Source organism: Eufriesea mexicana, unplaced genomic scaffold (genome assembly GCF_001483705.2).
Source record: "Eufriesea mexicana isolate 0111107269 unplaced genomic scaffold, ASM148370v2 scaffold38997, whole genome shotgun sequence".
NCBI lineage: Eukaryota > Metazoa > Arthropoda > Insecta > Hymenoptera > Apidae > Eufriesea > Eufriesea mexicana.
Window position 1 is genome coordinate 116,832 of NW_016945246.1, and position 14,352 is coordinate 131,183.

At 35.8% G+C, this 14,352-nt stretch overlaps 1 protein-coding gene across 2 annotated transcripts in view; it reads right to left on the bottom strand.

Moving 5' to 3' along the window:
* trbl (tribbles pseudokinase 2) overlaps positions 1–14,352 on the bottom strand; it is a 48,036-nt gene that overhangs the window by 13,741 nt on the left and 19,943 nt on the right. The window lies entirely within an intron of this gene.

A 14,352-nucleotide genomic window follows, 5' to 3' on the forward strand; every position in this document is an offset into this window, starting at 1 on the left:
GTTAGCATTGACCGGTTAATACGGATATCCGCGACGAGCAGACAATACAAATGTCCGGATCCCTCGAACCAGCCACTTTGCTCGCGTTTCCTCTACGATTATGCCTATTTTTTCCTTCTTCTCTCCGCCTAATTGGAAGATATCTTTTCGTTAACAGCGCTTAAGCGTTGCAAAACGCTCTTTCCTTTAATTAACGTCTTATGGAGTATTGGCAGGATCCAGAGATAAAATGCAATTAAGCAAACGTAACGATTTCGCGAACGATCGTGATACACATAGCGATAATGAGCGCCAGAGTGAATGAAGTTTCGACGATTTGTCAAACTTTTATCCTTGATGGAATATTACTTAAAAATATCACGTATTGGGCTTGCAAAGTTCGTAGCCTTTTTGGCAATCTATATTAAGTTCTCTTGGGTATTTTTGGAGACTGGAAATCTTCTATTTTACATTATGTATTAACAAACAATTTTTTAATGAGGAATAAATTAGGGTGAAAAAGTATTTCTAAAACTACCCCAAAAGTTACGAGAAAAAGAGAAATGTTTGCTCACTCTATAGAATGTTAACTCTATGCAAATGTCATTAAATTTTGTTACGAACTCTCCCCGATCCAATACTTTCAATTATACAATAACTCGTTTTAATTAATCCTTTACGGAAAAGAAGTAGACAGCGCTGCATAAAATATGTAATAAACTTCTAGCAGAGAAAAGAAATCGAGGAAAATTCTTCGAATCAAAAATATCGACGATAATAATAAAAATAATAAAATAATTTTTCTCCACGATATGCGAGATATCTCATATGTGATAAATAAAAATATTATCTCGTGTACATGGCGTCAATCGTTCGCAAAGGATTAATAAAACAATTTCTACATCCGATATTACATTACCTATTTGTAGATACCATTTTGTATAAAAATTATATACCCCAGGAACAAGAGAATTGAAAAAAAGAAAATAATGAAAGAGAAAGGAAATTTCCCAAACAATTAGATATCGATTTTTTAAAAAGAGAAAACAGTTGATCAGACATCTAAACGAGTATGTTCGGCGCAAGTCGATCATGGTCGACGTTCAAGGCCCGCACGCAATTACATCCGGCTGAACGGGATATACCGGAGGAATGGTGGGTTTTTCTTTGCAGCGATGTCAGCGGTTAATTAGTCTAATTACGATCGAATTCTCATTGGCTGATTAATCAACGTAGAAACAAGAATTTCACAAAGTCGAAATGTGCTTATCTTGGTGCCAGCTGACGAGAGGGTAATTAACTTTCCAAAGATACGAGATTCCATCGTGCAGAAGCAATTGGGAGACATAAATATCCCGTTTGATCGATGGATATACCCTGGCTAGCAAGTCGAATCCGATCGAGGAATGACTATCGCAGTTTTCATCGCGACAGCTGCATTAACCACATTAAAATAACAATCGACACATTTGCGCAATAACAGGGATAATTTTTATCGTTTTCCTCTCCTAATTCGTTCTTTTATGCAGTTTACCCTTTGACCAAACTTAATGCGTGCACAAATAGATATTTTTCTTTCCATAGTAAATTTGAAATTGTGTTCTCCTAAATAGAATAATATCACTTTTTTCTATTATATTAGAAGGTTTACATATAAAATAACATTTTAAATAGCGAAAAGATACAAATTGAAAATTTTGTTCTTGGAAAAATTGTAAGTCTTGCTAAGGAAAAAAATATTTTTACTATTGTACTATGACAATGAGCATAAATTATGGCGTGGGTGTAAAAAATTCTTTAATAAATATTTTCTTCCTTTTTTGTTTAGTCTATCATAATTGACTATTTAATTGATCAATATTCTATCATGGTAGATCTACTGCTTAAACTTTCAATATACTTTAATGAAGAAATAGCAAATATTGCGTCGTAGACAATTTTAATTTAAGATTTGACACAGTTAAATCATTTATGTTAATCAGGGAACGAACCTGACTTTGCATAACAAATGTTAATTTGTCTACCATAATTCGTTATTTGACTATTCAATTTAGCGTTAGAATCTTGAAATTTACTTTGGCGAATAATGAGCAAATATTACAACATGTTGTTTTAAAATTCACTATAGCTAAAACAAGGGCTACGAGCGTTTACGTTAAACAGGAAAAGAAACTGACTTTATACAATGAGCGTGTTAACACGTGTCTCGATCGGACCAAGCAAAGAATGGAGAACTATAGAGATACATAAACCGTGCCTTTACAAAACAGGTCGATAAGGGAGCACACGAAATCTTGGCTACTTTTGAAACTTTGTTCGCTCGGCCGTTCATCTCTCGTGTCGAAACCTGACACGGTTTCGAAACTTGGGTCCCATTAGTTTAATAAGGGCACCACTGCGTTATTTACGAAACCATCCGGTACCGATCGATCATTATTTTTACGATGTTCGAAGATCTATGGAACACACCAGGAAATTTCGCGCGTGACCAAACATGGCGTTTTATTCGAGTTACGGACGTTCACGAGCTCGATCGGTAAGAGCTTATAGGACCTGGGACTAAAATATACTAGAAATTCACCGAATGCTACATTATAAATTTTTATACTAAATATCGCGTATATAATAATACTGAATAATATTTTAAATTCCATTGAAGAGAATTTAAGACTGAAATATTAGAAATCTATTTTAGTAATAATAATAAATTTGTATAATAAATAATTTATATCTATTTACGGATATTATATTTATACTAGGACTATGAGACGAATTAATTTTCGATTAGAGGATCAATAGACCATGTGAAGCTTAAATAACATTTTCTCCTACGATATATGCTATTCAAAATGAATTTCTTACAATCTAGTGTTTTTTTAAGCTTCTAAAATCCTATTGTTAGAATCCAATGTGATATCAAATATTTGTGTTCTTCTTTTCACGGGAAAATCCAGGCATTAATTGCCTTTGCCCTCTTTCATCATGGTCCTAACGCAATAGCCTTTTTCACAAGGTCTTTCAAATTTGCCTTTCGATTGCGCCACGCGCCTTCTGTTAGACACTGACATCGAGCAATTTATGGTTTTCGTTACGTGCGGGCCAATGATCTGAAAGACCTCGACCAGGAACAAAATTACTTTGCTCTTTACACCTTTAATCGTTAAATTAAACACGAAGCCTCGAAAAGCAAACTAAAGGGACCGCTTTGTTTCCAAACGTGTTTCCAACGAAGCAATTGCCACACGATTTCCAACGAATTCTTCTCACCGGGACTGGCTTTTCTTTACAAAATTCGCCGTACAATTGTCTTCGATTGCGTCACGAGGTCTGCTTGATTCACGCTCGTGTAAATATATTGTTCTTTTTTGATGTACGTCCGAATTTCCAAATGTAAAACTAAAAGGTGAATGTTAGGTTACATTCGTATAGAATATGTATTTATAGAAATTAAATATACTCTCATACCCTTTACATCAGATTTCTTGCATCGTGACGTTGATTTTTTGGCAGTAATATAATAATTCGAGCAACGTTCATCACGTGTTGCGTGTCGTTGGAAAGCATAGAGGTTAGAGGAATCCAATGAGAGGTTTTGGCTGCTGTAAACTTCTCATTTAGAAAATATAGGTTAAGTAGGTGTTGGGACTGTGTTCGAGTTCGTCACTCGAACTTAACCTAAATATTATAACACGGTGTAAGGGAATAAGTATTTAAATGTTTACAAAGATATACAGACTAATAAACTCATTTGGTATTATAAATTAATTGTACTTAATTTCGATTAATTCCTTGTACCTTATTTAAAAGATAACTTACTGTTTTTAAAGGGTCATGGATATTCTAGGTTATGTGTACCAAAATTTAATTTCACGGATGAAAACTGCAATGAAAATACGCACGAGTTAATTGTAGTTGAATTGGAGTTTGAAACCGGATTTGATCTTATCTATGAAATCGGATTGAAACTTATCTATGAATCAAGCTGTCTAATCAAATATCTCCATTCTTCTAAAAACTATTATTAAGACATCATTCATAGGTTATGGAATTTTCCATATTTGTAGACTTCGTAAACTACGTATCAGCTGATCACGGAAAGAAAATAAGTTGTTTCTGACGCAACAATTGCACTAAGGTAAATGTTTTTATTAGCGACCACGTGCTTATTAGCGTCTCGTTGTTTATTTCAATTCAACTATAAACGATAGATATTCGAAACATCGAACACTGAAATTAAAGTATTTCACTTAAACGATAAATTCACGAATTACTCTTTCGTTAAAATATTCATTACTAATTATTTCAATTCTCTGAACTGATACACGAAGTGCCATCGACGTTAAGTCATCTCTGATGCGCGCGCATTGTGCGAAAGTGAGAGAGTCGAGTATCGCTATCTCACTTCCACTTGTCGTTTCTTCTTCCCTCCCTCGAATCATCGTAACGTCTCCTCGCCTGGATAAATGTCTTGAAATAACCCCAAATTGCGAACGTTTAACCTAGCCAATACCGTATTCGAATCAACAGGGTATTAATTTCTCCAAATATTCCTAAAGTCACTCAAATACCGGGACAGGCTTGTCGAAAGGTAGACGTGATTACGCAAGCATATCACGCAAGGCTCGATGTAATCGTCAATTAAATTAAACGGCCCCAGCTTTAGAAGCGATTATGAATAACGGGCAGAGCGGCGATACGTACAAGTAACGGTGAGGTGAGGCAAGGTGCAGCCTTGTGTTTGTTCGCGCGGCGCACAGTGATGTAAGCAGCGCATTGTATAACGTGACGATTGTAAAATGTTAATGGAAACGCGGCAGCTGCGCGTCGCGCCTCTCTCTGTATGCCGGAGGGTTACGTGGCGCCTTTTCGTCTGTCGAACATCGCGATTATTAAGAATCGGCGCGCGCAATTTCCGTGCCCAACCGCCGAGAGCGACACCGTTCACGATTATTTCCGGAAAAGAAGATAAGGTTGTCGGTAATGACACTGAGAGGAACGAGGGTTTGTAAATTACGAACTATTTATGGATGCGGTTCGCTCGCAGCTGGCGGATGAAGGGGAATTTAGTTCTTTTCCTTATACAATGGCGGGAACGGGTATTTATAATTTTTACCGATTTAGGGTTGATTTCGACGAATGATAATAATAGCATGATGTAGTGTTTAACAATTAGGTTATTGATTTTTTCCTATGACAGGAAAATGCCATACTGTTTACCACAAGATGATGTATCGTTTCGTTTTTAAACGATAAATATACATTTTTCTTACTAAGATTAAAATACAATAGAGAACCTACAAGTTTCTCTTTTTGTATATTTGAAATTAATATTATGTTCCCAATTTTTACAGAATGGTTGCAGTTGAAGAACTAAGATGAAGATTTCTGACAAAGTAGCTCACTTCAATTATAAAACCTTCGAACAAAATATTTTTCCAAGACACCTTGAAACTGCAAAATAATAACCAATAAAACCATACTTTAGAGAAATTACACCTAATAACGATACACTTTAAATAATGCAATTAAGGTAGGAACATAAAAATCAATTATTATCGATATATATCGAATACTCGTTAAGTATCAAATAATCAAGTCATCGTTAATAAGTCGAATTTTTAATCTTTTAGGGAAAGATATCAGTGGAAGCTTCGATCGAGCCGAACATTAACGAACCGTTACGTCTAGATGTTTCTCGTTGTATAATAACAGCAGTTCAGTTGCGAATGGTGCTCAGCTGTGCTACGCATTGCGCACGCGTCATTCCGGTAGCTATTTATTCCAACTACGCCTGCGCCGACGCGGGGATTTTTAATTTGTGCCGTTTATGCGGCCATGCTCTTATGTGTGTAATTATTCAACGCTGGCTTTTAATGCTTTGTTATCTAACCCTTCGACGATTACCGTTACCGGCATACAGCTGGTTGCAACGGAAATAGGGATCGTGCATATGTATACCAGAACTTCAGTGTGTAATAGTAAATTGGTTCATTACATTTCTCTATCTTTTTTTCCTCCGTTTTTTGTGACACGCAATGCTTGTTAAGTCTGTCTGGCAATTGCTGACACGCGAGGGATTATTTATGATAGGTGCTAATGGAATTTTTGCACGGTAATATTGGAGGGAAAATTAATATAAGTCTTGTAAAATGTAGTCTGCATAATGTTGTAATATCGCATATCGAGTAAAAGCACTATTAATCTGGTATTGTATTATTTATAGCCTTCCACCGTGTCACTATTATTTTACTGTTATACAAAGCTGATAAAATTTACAAGCTATTTTCTCTGAAACTGCTGTAAGTGTTAATCTGAAACTTCTTTTCTATTAAGTAATACATGGAAAACTAATCTAGGAATAGATCTAGTTGAAACACGTTTCTCTATTTAACGCAAAGTATTATGGAGATGGTAAACGTCACCAGTGGAAAGAAGAAAATAAGAACGATTTAAAAATAATCCAGTCGGCAGGTATCAATGGAATAATGCATGCAACGGAGCTAGAAAATTCTACGTTTTTCTAGTCACGTGCATTCAACAACTGTGACTGCTAATGAAGCATGCTACGCGTACCTTCTTGCAATTAGCTGGACAATTAAGGTCGAAGATATCAGTCCATCACACGCTATTAAAGCACGAGCAACGAATTTAACAATGAAATAATTATAGAACATTAACCCAGTAACGTAACAGAGGTACTATTACAATTGTCTTTAATATATGTATTTACTATTTAGGGATTATTTTAAAATAAAAATTTTAACTTACAGAAAATTATAGAACATTTGTCGCTCGTTAATATTCGATAACTGATATTAACCTCGCACGAATGGATAATAAACAGTATAAGGAACACGTTAATTAATATTTAACGGTTAATATCGAACGCAGGATTTAGCAATACGAAATAAAAATAATCACAAGAAATTCGAAACAAATTAAGATTCCAACAACTTCTCCGACACATGAATAAATGCAACACTTTCTAACGCGATAAGTAATTCGATTGAAATTTCTGGAGCGCGCACACCGTTTTTCCCCGCAAGAGCAATGCTACCCGGAAGATTGGTCGCAGAACGAAATGCACGAAAACCTCAAATAAATTACTTCGAATTATAGCAGCAAGTTACGTCAACAACCTCAAACGAGGTTTTATATAGCGGAAGCAACAACTGCACGATCGGTTACGACGGTGCAACGTGTTGTACAAAGCAGTGGCTCTCGGCCATGGTGCCATTTTTCCTCCATACTATGAAATTCGTAGAAACATCATGAATTAAAACTGAAGTAATTTCGCACCATTCCGAGGACTTTTAATTTCATGATACTTCGCGTTTAATTGGAGGAAGCTGTACAATTATCACGGCCATTTTTATACTTCTAAGCATGTTACGATAGAATTTACAATACATTATACGGTATACTATTTAATTTATACAATATGTCGAGTTCTAATTAAAATATCTAATCGTAGAATACATTTTATTTCATGATATTGTCTGATTACCTGTGTTCATTAAAATTTGTTAGTCGATGATATTCATTTTATTCCAACCATGTTAAACAATCATGGCACTCAAGTTCTGGATGACTACCATAACAGTTAACGCGTTAATGATTTCTTTAGTAGTTCAAGTTTAGATATTACGTCGTAGAATAGAATACTTAAATAGTTGAAACTTAGGTTAAGGTTACTTTCTTTATCTGCTTCTCCAACCAGTTGAACTGAAAATTAGGATTACTTTTCTTGCATATCTCCAATTTATATGCAACATTATGCTTCGAATATGACTGCAAATTTATCCAGAAAATTTGTAAGAATTTCTATGAAAAGTACCCTAAAATAGCAAACGATATGTTCTTAATCGTCTAGAAATTCAGGACTACTATGTTTCTCACGTTCCCAATTGAAGTGTACCATACTTCAAATATATTTATGAAAAATTTACGAAAAATTCGATAAGCCATAATATTCCTATGAAAAGCGGCCTGAAATAGTGACCGGTACCATTTTTAACAAGTTTCCAAGGATCTGAGAACCACTGTCAGATACTTGATTCGCATTTGCATGGTGCAAGCGCGGCATAAGGTGGAGAAACGATAAAAATTCTTTCACGGAAATTCTCTGTACTCCTGTTTCTTTTCCGACCAACAGACGAAACGGACACACGACCTCCTCGGGTCTCGACGTTTCAATGCTTCAACGATTCCGAAATCGTTAATGCGGCAGCGGATAAGGAATTCCATAAAGGTCCCCATTGTGAGATTACAAGAAAGCTAACAACCGTTTGAGATACGAGTCTTAAAGGATTAACCGAATACAAACTGCGACTACACGGACCCGCTAACAATGATCCATCATTCTCTTATTTGCAATTCTGTCGTTACTGGCAAAGTCGTTTCCGTGAACAACTTTATCTTTTCCAGAAGAAATTTGCATAAGGAGAAACAATCGTTTTAACGATGGTACACACGCGGCTTTCAGGGACACTGCGAACGAGGAAGCCGTGTTTACGGTTTAATGGAAATATTAAAATCGAGCTGGAAATCGAAGTTGTTTACTGAGAGATGTACATTACGGATATAAAACGTGGGTGAATTGAAGATTTTCAAATTTCTTTACATTTCCGTGCCGAGATGTTAGCCAAATCATTTTATAGTACAAAGCAGGCATTTAATATTAAATTAAAATTAAGATTGGAATGATACAGCAAAAATTAGTGGACATTCTTTGACGAAGTTTTACCAGATAATTGCAAATCCTCATGGATAATTCTATAAATCGTTTTAGTTTGATTTACAGATATCTTTTCTTTGCTATCTAGATTATCTTATAAACATTGCATCAGTGTCTAATTAAAATCAGCCATAAATGACCTTTTATTAATTTCTTCCACAACCTACGTTCCCATAATTGCTGCTGAATTTCCTGACCAATTATGTATCAAATTATCGGTAAGAACATTAGTAAGAACGCGAGATTTGTACCGATAGAAGTTCTTCGTCATAAGGAAATATTGTCATAAATTATCTACAAGTAAGAGGTGATCAGTTCTTTGAATCGACTATCTCATAAGTGCATGGTTTGTCCATGACTTATCGATGATCTTTAACTATTTCCTTCCAATGTCGTAATATTATCAATAATTATAAAAAATAGTTATCAAAATAAAAATATTACAAGAAAAAAATAATAATAATACGTGTAAGTAATGTTAGTCATTAATATTTCTTTTTTAAATAGCAGAACTATTATACTAAACATGGCAAAATTCTTTTGCTTTTTCGACTGACTGAGGTTACACCTTCTTAAGCTATTAAATAAATAACTATAGTTTGTTAAAAGCTATATGATGCACACATGTGAATTTGCGTAAATACTTGACGATAGAGTCCAATAATTTTCAAAAAGAACTTTCATACACGAATTCGCTTTTTCTAGTATAGTTACTGAGTTTGATATAATGTACTTCAATATACAAAATTATTATTAAGAGATATTAATCGAATATAAATAAAATATCACGATTAAGAATTATTAATATCAGCAAATATTAACTTGGATTAAAAGAAGTCAGGGAATAATTAGCAAATAAATTCAGAAATAAATTCCTGTTACTTAAAATTAATACGCGAGGAACGATAAGTCAGTCGGAGCTGGCTTGGCGAATAAAGATGTGCCGCTAAAATTCAAGGTTTCTATAACATAAAAGCAGAATTTAACGACACGAGGTTGAATGGTAGCTTCAAAAGCGGTAGAAAGGTAGGAAATCCTAATTTTCAGATACAATCATTCCTCACAGAGTCTAAATTACTTTGATCGATTACAACCTCCTATTCTAAATTCTACCTGTATTTTCTTGCAGACTTTACCACGTAAATATCGAATAACCGATAAAAACCATAAACTGTGCAAAAATTATCGAAATATCTTAGAAAAATTTTCTAAATCTCATTTTTCTATACATTCCAAGTCATTTCGACTGATTATAATTCCTTTAATACAATTTTCTTTTAATATCTACCTTTTCGAAAAGCTATCCCGAATAAATGATAAATAACAAAAGACAGCAAGCTACAGGGTACTAGTCTTCTAAAATAACTTTGACGAATTTTTGAAAAACAGTTTTCGAATGTCTCGCGTGTCATCCCCGTGCAATCCGAAGACCTTTTCCGATTCTGAAATAACGATATCCGTCTGTTCGAAGGTAAAACACGTTGCAACATATCTACGTGTTGCGTTCTTAAAACAGCGATACGTTCATTAGAAATGCAACAACTATGGGATTTAATTGCGAGAAATGCGGTGAAGGTTGTCGCAAGAACATTCTGAACAACTTTTCTCAGAGAGTGACACACGCGTTCCTACCAATGCGGTCTTATGGCACCGATGACAATGGGAATAACGGTTAGTCGTTTCGCGAGAAGAAACACCGGATACCGGAGGATCCGCTACTTTTTCCTCCCAGGTAACCGTACCTGTGGACACGCTCTAAAAAGTGCGATCTCCCTGTAGAGAACATCGCATGCATCTCGATTGTCACCGTCAATTCTTCCTGCTTCCTCCGCGTCGTCGTTCTCGGGCCATCTTTTCTACCCGGTTAACCCTTTCGCGATCATCAACCCCCTCTATGGCTGTTTCAGACGAAACACTCGCTGCGCATGCGCATCGATCGTCGGAGTGGTTGAAGGGTAGACTAAGTATGCAGTCTTTCAAAAATTGATGTCTTTTTATCGTCTTAAAAAATTCTCTGTCTGCTGCTGCATCGAGTGTGAAAAACCCGAAGTCAAAATTCGGAAAACTCGCATCATTATGGTGCCTTAACGTTTGCTAGTGCCAGGTATTAATTCTAACTCGAACAAATATATTTGTCAACCAAATGTTTAACCTCAATTTTCTCAGAATACCAGTTTTGACTATGGTGGACAGTATAACGAAAGAACAGAATTCCCAATCACTGTGAAATTTTTTGAGCATGACAAGACACGTGACTCTAGCACTAATCAATGAATGGGAACCGGAAAATTCGGAAAATTTACAAGAAAATGGTTTCTTAGGAACAATTTGTCTTATTCTATCATCTTCAACTTCGTGATTTTTCTTCGAACTTGTTTGAAGCTCTAAACTTGTTAACTGTGGTTAGCACGACATTGTTTTCCTTTATTTTCTACATTTTTCCATCCTTTGCAGGTTTTTTCCCGGCTATTTCTGTTGTAATATTTTTTATCTGAATTTTTTATAATTAGTTTAAGATTAAAAGCAAATCTTCTTCCAATAATTTTCTATGAATTTTTAGAGAAAGGTTATGGCAGAGGTTATGTCATACTGATCTACCCCCTTAATGCTGTTACTATTTTAGCAATTAACAAGAAAAATTCGTTTAAATTAGATTCGATCATCTAATTATCCGTTGAAATGCATCCAAAATAAGACACTTAAAATAAGATTGAATTTAAAAAGAAAGGAAGAATTAGAAGAGTACAATATACAACAGAAGACCTGTAACGTTCTTCTTTTCGTCGATCAAGAGAACAAACTTTATCGCGTTCCTGTGTGCTGTCCTCATTGGCACATGGAACCCTTGGACATTAGACGGACTCATAGGGCTTCGCAGAGCCCTATGGTTTCAGAAGCTACGCTGTATACAAACGATACAACGAATCGATTCAGACTTTAATCAGAATTCGGAGAATTTTCGTATCTAGCATGAAAATATAAAAGACGAGACGTGTAAAGTTATTCGCACAGTAGCAGGAATAAATGAATTGCAGATTACAAATTGCGGAAGCTCAGACACTCAATAACGGATCTACCTCTTCTAACTCGATAGAGCAATCGATTCGACTTCTAACAGCCTTCAAGGATACCCATGTCCAATTTGAGACACCCTAATTAAACTTGATACATTTAATATCCTCGTTTAATTTCTTCCTTCGACTCTTCCAAGCGTGGACGACGAGGCATCCATCAAACTACCCCAAAGAATGTGAACACCTCGTTACGACGAGCGATTAAAAATAAAGCGACCTGTCGGCGCGTGTATTATCACAGACAAGAAGCCAATGACAGCGACTTATAAACGCCAGAGCGAAACAACAAGGAGGGGTTTTTGCCATCAGGGGTTAGCGATCGGTGGCATCGACCGATAACGCGTGAACCGTTCACGTTCGACCCGAATCCTAACGAAACGGACCCGCAGGCGACAGTTTAGAAAGGCGATTTTCATCGATACACCGTGTAACTTTTATTGGACGTGTTTCTGCACGTTGTTGCACACCTGCCTCCGAGACTTACGTGACACATATCCTGAAGGCAGGATGCGTTTGCACTATCAAGGATAAATCGCCAAACGTCTTTCGAAATCCATTCCCAACTATTTTTCTTCGCCAGACACCTTGTACACGCGGAGAAGTCTCGCGTTAGATATGTGACTCTGGACATTTGCATACTGATTTCATTGCTGTGTCGCTAAAGTCTCGTCTTTGATGTGGATTTTCATTTTCTTTCTATTCATTGAATGATTTATAATGACTTTGCGATTTGGTATTTTTTATATGATGAATGGTTCGTGAGGTGAAGCATGGTTGGGGTGTCCTGACGGGGATGATTCGTGAGATCATCAAGGTAGTAGAACAGTGGTTCTCGAACTAGAAGAAGTTAGAGTACTTTGACACACTTTGCACGTAAATTCAAGAATTTTGTATTGCGAATGTGGGTAGTATAGTTAATGCGAATTTCAAATCGCATTCTTAATTTTTAAATCCCTTTCGTGGCACAACTAATTATTCTTCGTGGTCACTAGGCACGGTTTGGAAACCACTGCGACAAATCATTACATTAGTAAATACAATACTGTAAGACAGTTATCAATTACAGTTTATTATATTATATATTACTGTTAGATAAAATGATTTACCGTTTTCTATGTACGCTTTTTTAGTTTATGCAATGAAGCTTCAAGTTGGGTGACCACTGATAGAATGTTTGTTAATCCTTTCACATTTCATAGACGAGATGACGCTTTGAACAAGGTAATAACTCGTGTGTCTTTACCAGCATTCGAGATATCTAGAAAATAAGGAATTCGGGGTGAATCGATTCGCCAGCCAATTCGTTCAGATACGAAAAATTCGTAATCACTTGAAGAGTAATTAATATCCGAGGAAATGCCAAATATCTGAAATGGAAACTGAATAAAACTAATTAAAGTTGCTTTCAAAAAATTCTACGGAAGATAAATAGAAAATTTACAGTGCGAGAAGTACAAAAGTAAAATTACTTCCTTAATTAAATTTCGTTCGGAACGATACGGTAATAAAAGGGGCGACAATTTTTAGTCACGTTCACCGTTTTCGTTCCCAGAGTTTCCTTCTAAATGTCGCAAGATGCAGATAAAACAGGGGGTCCGGATTTCTAATAAAACATTCTTGACGATCCAGTAAAGATACTTACAACTAATAATATTTTTATCATTCTCGCATTACGTTGCCACCCCTTACGTAACACAGATAAATCCAAGTGTACGTATTTCTTTTTGATTTCAATCTTTCGGCAACTGTGTAGTAAGCGATTCCATGCAAAAGGAAACGCAAGTTGTAATCGTTCACAATTGCCATACCTTAATCGAAATAATCGATAATCTTCCGAAGATTATCCATATGGCGATGATTAATCGATCGTTTCATTAACGATGGCTGGAACATAAATTTTAGTACTTTAAATAGCAAACGTGGTTTGTTATTTCCTCGATAGAACAAGTACGCAGTGTGCAACGTTATTGTCGTCTAAAATGGAAGTCAACAAGTGTTGCTCAATTACCTATAGTGCATATTACAGCATACATTCTACCAACGTTGGATCAGTTGGTTTGTTTTTCATTCAGTTTTTAGACAATTACCGCATTGTGCAAGACCGTACAAGTACGGATGTGTACAATTCCATTTGACTCGTTTACAACAAATATCGCGATGTTTCCCAACGGCTATTCTAAACGGATAAAATTCCAAACCATCGAAAAATTCTACATCGAGAAAAACCAAAAATGATAAAATTGTATCGACGAGTGCGTCTTAAAGAGTGTTTTAATGCTTCGTTAGTTTCAAACAAACTGTGCACGTATATTACACGGAACGCTTGGCAGTAGTCGAGTTTCGCGAGTATTAACCCTTTCGCTATTCAATTTTCCCGACTGAAATATTTCGCGTTCGAACAGCTTATTTTAAGATCATTCGCGATATTATCGACGAGAAAAAAAAATCTATCAACAACTCGCAAAGGTGCGTATACGAGAATAACCCGAATCGAAAGCACGTTACGAAACAGAATCGCCGCCATGTTTCCATTTTTCCCGTTCGAAACGCTGCCTTAATAAT